Genomic DNA, 6,000 nt, shown 5'->3' with positions numbered 1-6,000 from the left:
CCGACCCTCGCCACAAACAGGCGGTTTCGCCTCCTTTGATACATGTGGACGAAAGAGGGAATGAGAGAGATAGGGGGGGGGGGGGGGCAGAAATACGGAGAGAGGAAGGGTGGAAAAATTAATAAATAAGTGAGTCAAACTCGGGGCTACAAACGGAATGGGAATTCTATATTCAAAAATGTAATAGCATCATACAATATTGCGAAACACGTTTCCTATTCTTCCCCGAGTGTGGTCACCAGTAACCCTCACTGGGCCTCAGGAAGAAGCTGGTGAAGAGGGAGCTACATGTACAGTGCTGGCAACTGAAATCCGACCCCCTTGCCGGTGCGGCGCGCCGGCAAGGGGGTCGGATTTCAGTTGCCAGCACTGTAGCTCGAGAGAACAGACAACGACGGACAAAGACGAGGAGGAGTGTTGAGTCGTGACTGGCAGCTGTTCGGCTGGTTAGTCACCCGGAGCTCCGTCAACGCGGGCATGGAGCTGATGCGAGCGCGTGGCGAGGTTGCGCTGACTAGTTGGCGGCGGCCAACCGAGCTCCACGACGTGCACGGCCTCAATAACGAACTGCCACCCCAAGTCCCCAACACCGGCAACGCAACGGCTGCAGAGTGTTGAAGTAACTTAGTTTGCCTTGTTCATCCTGCCAATGTGTCATGCGAGTAATGCCTTTTCCTGAACGTCGTTCGAACCTTTTGCAAATTGTCTGTGCATGTGAAAATGATTTACCCATGTAAGTAGAATTGTACTATCCTGAATACTCGTGTTATGTCGCTTTGCCACTTCGTACCATATGCCATCCGGCCATCAGCTGGTATGATTGCTGTATTCATCCGTTTCCAGATATATTTGTTGAAGTAAATAGTTGACATTTCGTGTGTTTTTAGGACTGTCTTGTCATGTACATGTACATGTATGTTCCTTTTGCCTATTCTGCTTCCAGTAGAACATTTACGAAATTTACGGAGTTCCACTAAACCCCTGGAACCCCTCCTGGATCCGCCCCTGCTTGGTCTGAGTGAGTTCTCGACTCAAGATGTAGTCCGGTTGTGACTTGGTGTATGTGTGTGGTGTGTGTGATGTGTGTGTGGGTATGTGGGTGTGTATGTGTGTGTGTGTATGTGTGTGGTGTCTTTCTTCCCTTTCTCAGACTCCTCTTGACTTTTCTTTCATTCTGCTGGGTGGTTACCAACAGCCAGTGCATGCCGGAGTATGTGGTGTGATGTGTGTGCGGGAAAAAAATGAAAAAGACCAGGAAGTAGGGATTCACTGGCCAGAAAAGCCACTTCATAGCTGTGTGGTGTTTTTGTAGACCAGGCTGCATAGTGGCGGTCAATTCTTCAGCCTTGCAAGCTGTTGAATGGTGCAATACAAGCACAAGCTGCTATGGCTCCTGCTGTAGCATCGCTATCATCGCCTCTGGCGATCCGGATCGGCGTCAAATGGTCCAACTGTGTGTGTGTGTGTGTGTGTGTGTGTGTGTGTGTGTGTGTGTGTGTGTGTGTGTGTGTGTGTGTGTCTGGTGTTCGTCGTTGTGAACTTTTTTTGGAGTACGAAGCCTCTCGTATGGGCACAATTATTATTATTCGTTGCGAACTTGTGTGTTCGTTCGTTCGCACCATCGTCTGTCTAGTCTAGTCTTGTAGTGCAACTACTTCGGTTGCCTTTGCACGCCTGCACGTAGCCCTTGGTGGATTATGCCGGCATAATATTTGGCATAATCTTGGGATTTCGTCCAAAAATTATGCTCCGGCATAATATACGGATTCCAACGTGTTAGGTCGGCATAATCTTTCGGTTTAGACAAAAATTATGCTTAGGGCCGGGGCATAATACAGCTTTGTCAGAAAGCCTGCAGATGTTTTTACCCCAGTTACGACTCCTTGTCATAGCCCTTGGCGGATTATGCCGGCATAATATTTGGCATAATCTTGGGATTTCGTCAAAAAATTATGCTCCGGCATAATATGCGGATTCCAACGTGTAAGGTCGGCATAATCTTTCAGTTTACCGTTTAGACAAAAAATATGCTTAGGGCATGGCCGTGTGTGTGTGTATGCGTGGTTTCTCAATCCTCTATGTACAGCGTGAATACATGTACATAGTGGAACCGAGCATAATTCAGCAGCATATTTGTGGCATAATCAAAAGCATAATTTGACGATTGGCCGAGCATAGTCCGCCAATGGCTACCTGCACGACAACACTCGCAAGTCGCGGGTCGTGACATACACAGCGTTTTGGGGCCCTTATCAGTTGAGCTTGAGAGTTGAGTAGACTGAGACTGATTGTGCCTGAAAAGCACCACTTATAGACTTTAATTAAATAATAGTTATAGTGCTGTGTATGCATGCAGCCTGTGCAGGCACAAACACCACCAGGGATACATATTTGCAGATCCGTTGGTAGATTCCTGCAGTCAGCAGAATAGTGATTACTGACTAGATACACATACATGTACCGTGCGTAATGGCATTCTGCCACAAAGACAGTAACATCATTGTCATGTAGTGTTACTTGTTCGAAAGTAGTTCACCGAAACTAATGGCATAAATCTGTTGTCTCCAAAGACCATTCCAGTACGACTACGAGTATGTACCAACCACATAATCATTATACAGTGGTCCCTCTATAATCCGGCACCATTTGTGCCACGAAAATCTGCTGGATTAGGGAGGGTGCTGGCAAATCTGATTTACTGCTGCAATGTGCATGAAGAGGACATTTTGGCTACTGAAAATTGTGCTGGTTTATCGAGGGTGCTGGATTATAAAGTGCCGGATTAGAGAGGGACGACTGTAGTGCATAATACATGTACAATGGAGCTCTATCGCCGCCGGAGTACTGCAGACTGCAGTATTGGTATAAAAGCGATAGTGGGCGCCTGCACCGTCACGGTAGTTGTAGTTTCCTGATTTTGGTCTTCACTGCACGCCGACGCTCACTTCTTTTTTTAGACCTTCTAGCTAGCCCGGCTCTGTACTGTACTGTCTACCTGGTCTACATAACATAGTCATTATCCTGTCGGCATCGAAACAGGACTGCCTGTTCAGAAGTCAGAAGATAGGCGTGTTCTTAATTTTTTTCTTTCGAATCGACCAGCCATGTGGCGTTCATATCTCATCATAGTCTGCAGCTTGCTGGGCCTGCAGCTGTTGTGCAGCACACAAGTTACACTGGGACAAACATTTTCAACAATCTCTTCCAGCCAAATGCAGCAGAGGCTGAGGACATTTTCTACATCTGCTCTTTCCGTACAGGCAATGCAGGTACTGTTCGAAGTATATCCACTATTTCTAGCCTTGTGCAAGTTCACCGATTTAAGCATTCCTGATCCAGTAACAGTTACTGTAGATTTCCAACTTTAAACTTCCAACATTGAATTGCATCAAGTAGAAAAAAGTGGGCATCCACTGATCCAGTAGAAAAAAGTGGGTGCTGAAACGGCGACTGTGCTCTAGTACTCCCTCCGGAAACAAAACCTTCCGAGGCTGACTTTTTTGCACTAATTTTCGCTGCTGTTCTGTCGCGCGCGCTCTCTCTCTCTCTCTGGCTTTGTGGGCCTGAAACACCAACAGGTGACATTTCGGAATCGTAGGAAGGCAGAATTTACATTCTGCAATGCCAACAGTCCTCAGGCGGTTTCGCCTCCTTTCATCATGTGGACGACAGAGGGAGTGAGAGGGAGGGGGGGGGGGGGGGCGGCGGGACAGAAATACGGAGAGAGGAAGGGTAGAAAATTTAAAAACGAGTCAACCGGGTCCGGCACAGGGGTGTCGTGCTGTAAACCAAGCGAAGCGAAGATGTTTAGCATTTTGTCTATCACGTACATGCCAACAAAAGCACTGCGCTCCCTTCTCGTCGTTGCCAGTTTTTGGTTCAGAACGAGAGAGAGCAGGGAGCAATGGCACCGAGGAGCAAGAAGAGTGTCAAAGCGATAGCAGCTAGCATTTTGAAGTCTGCGTGATCCGCAAAACACCAGCCAAAGTGCGAGTAGGTCGGCAAGATGTCAAAACTCCGAGACATTCGTCACTTCCCGGAGCAGAGCAAGACTAAACAGTCCAAAATTGAAGTCGTCGTTCACCCACCGCGGAGCCCATACCTCAACGCAAAAGATCTTGCCTTTTTCAGCTGCCTCCACTCCGACGTCTCATTGGTTGCAAAGGAGAACAGGCGAGATCTCTTCTCAGCAGTCGTGAAGTGACGGGATGATTACCCCACGGAGAAGATGCGAAATGTTTTGTCGTTCCGGGGCATCCTCGAGAGAGGAGGCGATAATGACTCTAAATGAGTACCAGCGCCACCGCGGCCTCTACCTACATGTAGATGCTAGGGAAGGCACTGGTGACAGTGGTGTAGATGCTAGGGAAGGCACTGGTGACAGTGGTGTAGATGCTAGGGAAGGCACTGGTGACACTGGTGTAGATGCTAGGGAAGGCACTGGTGACAGTGGTGTAGATGCTAGGGAAGGCACTGGTGACAGTGGTGTAGATGTTGTTGTTGTTTATTTTACTTCGCAGATTCTAACGGGCAAGTTGCCCAATAACAAGAAAGCGAAGGCAAAGAAAATAATACTAATAAAAGAAATAACCGGGGGCAGCAGAAAATGAATAATAGCTTTAAGAACTCAGATGGTGAGCCAAGGAACAAATTTCCATGTTACAAATAATCGCTTTTAAAAGTAAAAAGAAAAGAGCGGGTGGTACAGCAGACTTCCTATTCTGAATCGAGATGCTAGGGAAGGCACTGGTGACAGTGGTGTAGATGCTAGGGAAGGCACTGGTGACAGTGGTGTAGATGCTAGGGAAGGCACTGGTGACAGTGGTGTAGATGCTAGGGAAGGCACTGGTGACAGTGGTGTAGATGCTAGGGAAGGCACTGGTGACAGTGGTGTAGATGCTAGGGAAGGCACTGGTGACACTGGTGTAGATGCTAGGGAAGGCACTGGTGACACTGGTGTAGATGCTAGGGAAGGCACTGGTGACACTGGTGTAGATGCTAGGGAAGGCACTGGTGACAGTGGTGTAAATGCTAGGGAAGGCACTGGTGACAGTGGTGTAGATGCTAGGGAAGGCACTGGTGACAGTGGTGTAGATGCTAGGGAAGGCACTGGTGACAGTGGTGTAGATGCTAGGGAGTGGTGTAGATGCTAGGGAAGGCACTGGTGACACTGGTGTAGATGCTAGGGAAGGCACTGGTGACAGTGGTGTAGATGCTAGGGAAGGCACTGGTGACAGTGGTGTAGATGCTAGGGAAGGCACTGGTGACAGTGGTGTAGATGCTAGGGAAGGCACTGGTGACAGTGGTGTAGATGCTAGGGAAGGCACTGGTGACAGTGGTGTAGATGCTAGGGAAGGCACTGGTGACACTGGTGTAGATGCTAGGGAAGGCACTGGTGACAGTGGTGTAGATGCTAGGGAAGGCACTGGTGACAGTGGTGTAGATGCTAGGGAAGGCACTGGTGACACTGGTGTAGATGCTAGGGAAGGCACTGGTGACAGTGGTGTAGATGCTAGGGAAGGCACTGGTGACACTGGTGTAGATGCTAGGGAAGGCACTGGTGACAGTGGTGTAGATGCTAGGGAAGGCACTGGTGACAGTGGTGTAGATGCTAGGGAAGGCACTGGTGACAGTGGTGTAGATGCTAGGGAAGGCACTGGTGACACTGGTGTAGATGCTAGGGAAGGCACTGGTGACACTGGTGTAGATGCTAGGGAAGGCACTGGTGACACTGGTGTAGATGCTAGGGAAGGCACTGGTGACAGTGGTGTAGATGCTAGGGAAGGCACTGGTGACACTGGTGTAGATGCTAGGGAAGGCACTGGTGACACTGGTGTAGATGCTAGGGAAGGCACTGGTGACACTGGTGTAGATGCTAGGGAAGGCACTGGTGACACTGGTGTAGATGCTAGGGAAGGCACTGGTGACAGTGGTGTAGATGCTAGGGAAGGCACTGGTGACACTGGTGTAGATGCTAGGGAAGGCACTGGTGACAGTGGT

The 6,000-nt window shown here is 49.0% G+C and overlaps 1 protein-coding gene across 1 annotated transcript in view; it reads left to right on the top strand.

Annotated features, from left to right (window-relative positions):
- The first annotated feature begins 2,973 nt into the window (after positions 1-2,973).
- Positions 2,974-6,000, top strand: part of LOC135823257 (uncharacterized) — a 35,621-nt gene continuing 32,594 nt past the window's right edge. The window contains exon 1 of the mRNA XM_065336108.1: positions 2,974-3,269. The gene's annotated coding sequence lies outside the window, so the exon portion shown is untranslated. The remainder of the gene's footprint in view (positions 3,270-6,000) is intronic.

This window comes from Sycon ciliatum, chromosome 8, assembly GCF_964019385.1.
Source record: "Sycon ciliatum chromosome 8, ocSycCili1.1, whole genome shotgun sequence".
In the NCBI taxonomy this organism is placed as follows: Eukaryota; Metazoa; Porifera; class Calcarea; order Leucosolenida; family Sycettidae; genus Sycon; species Sycon ciliatum.
The sequence above is the reverse complement of the archived record's forward strand: the minus strand, read 5'-3'. Positions and strand labels throughout refer to the sequence as shown.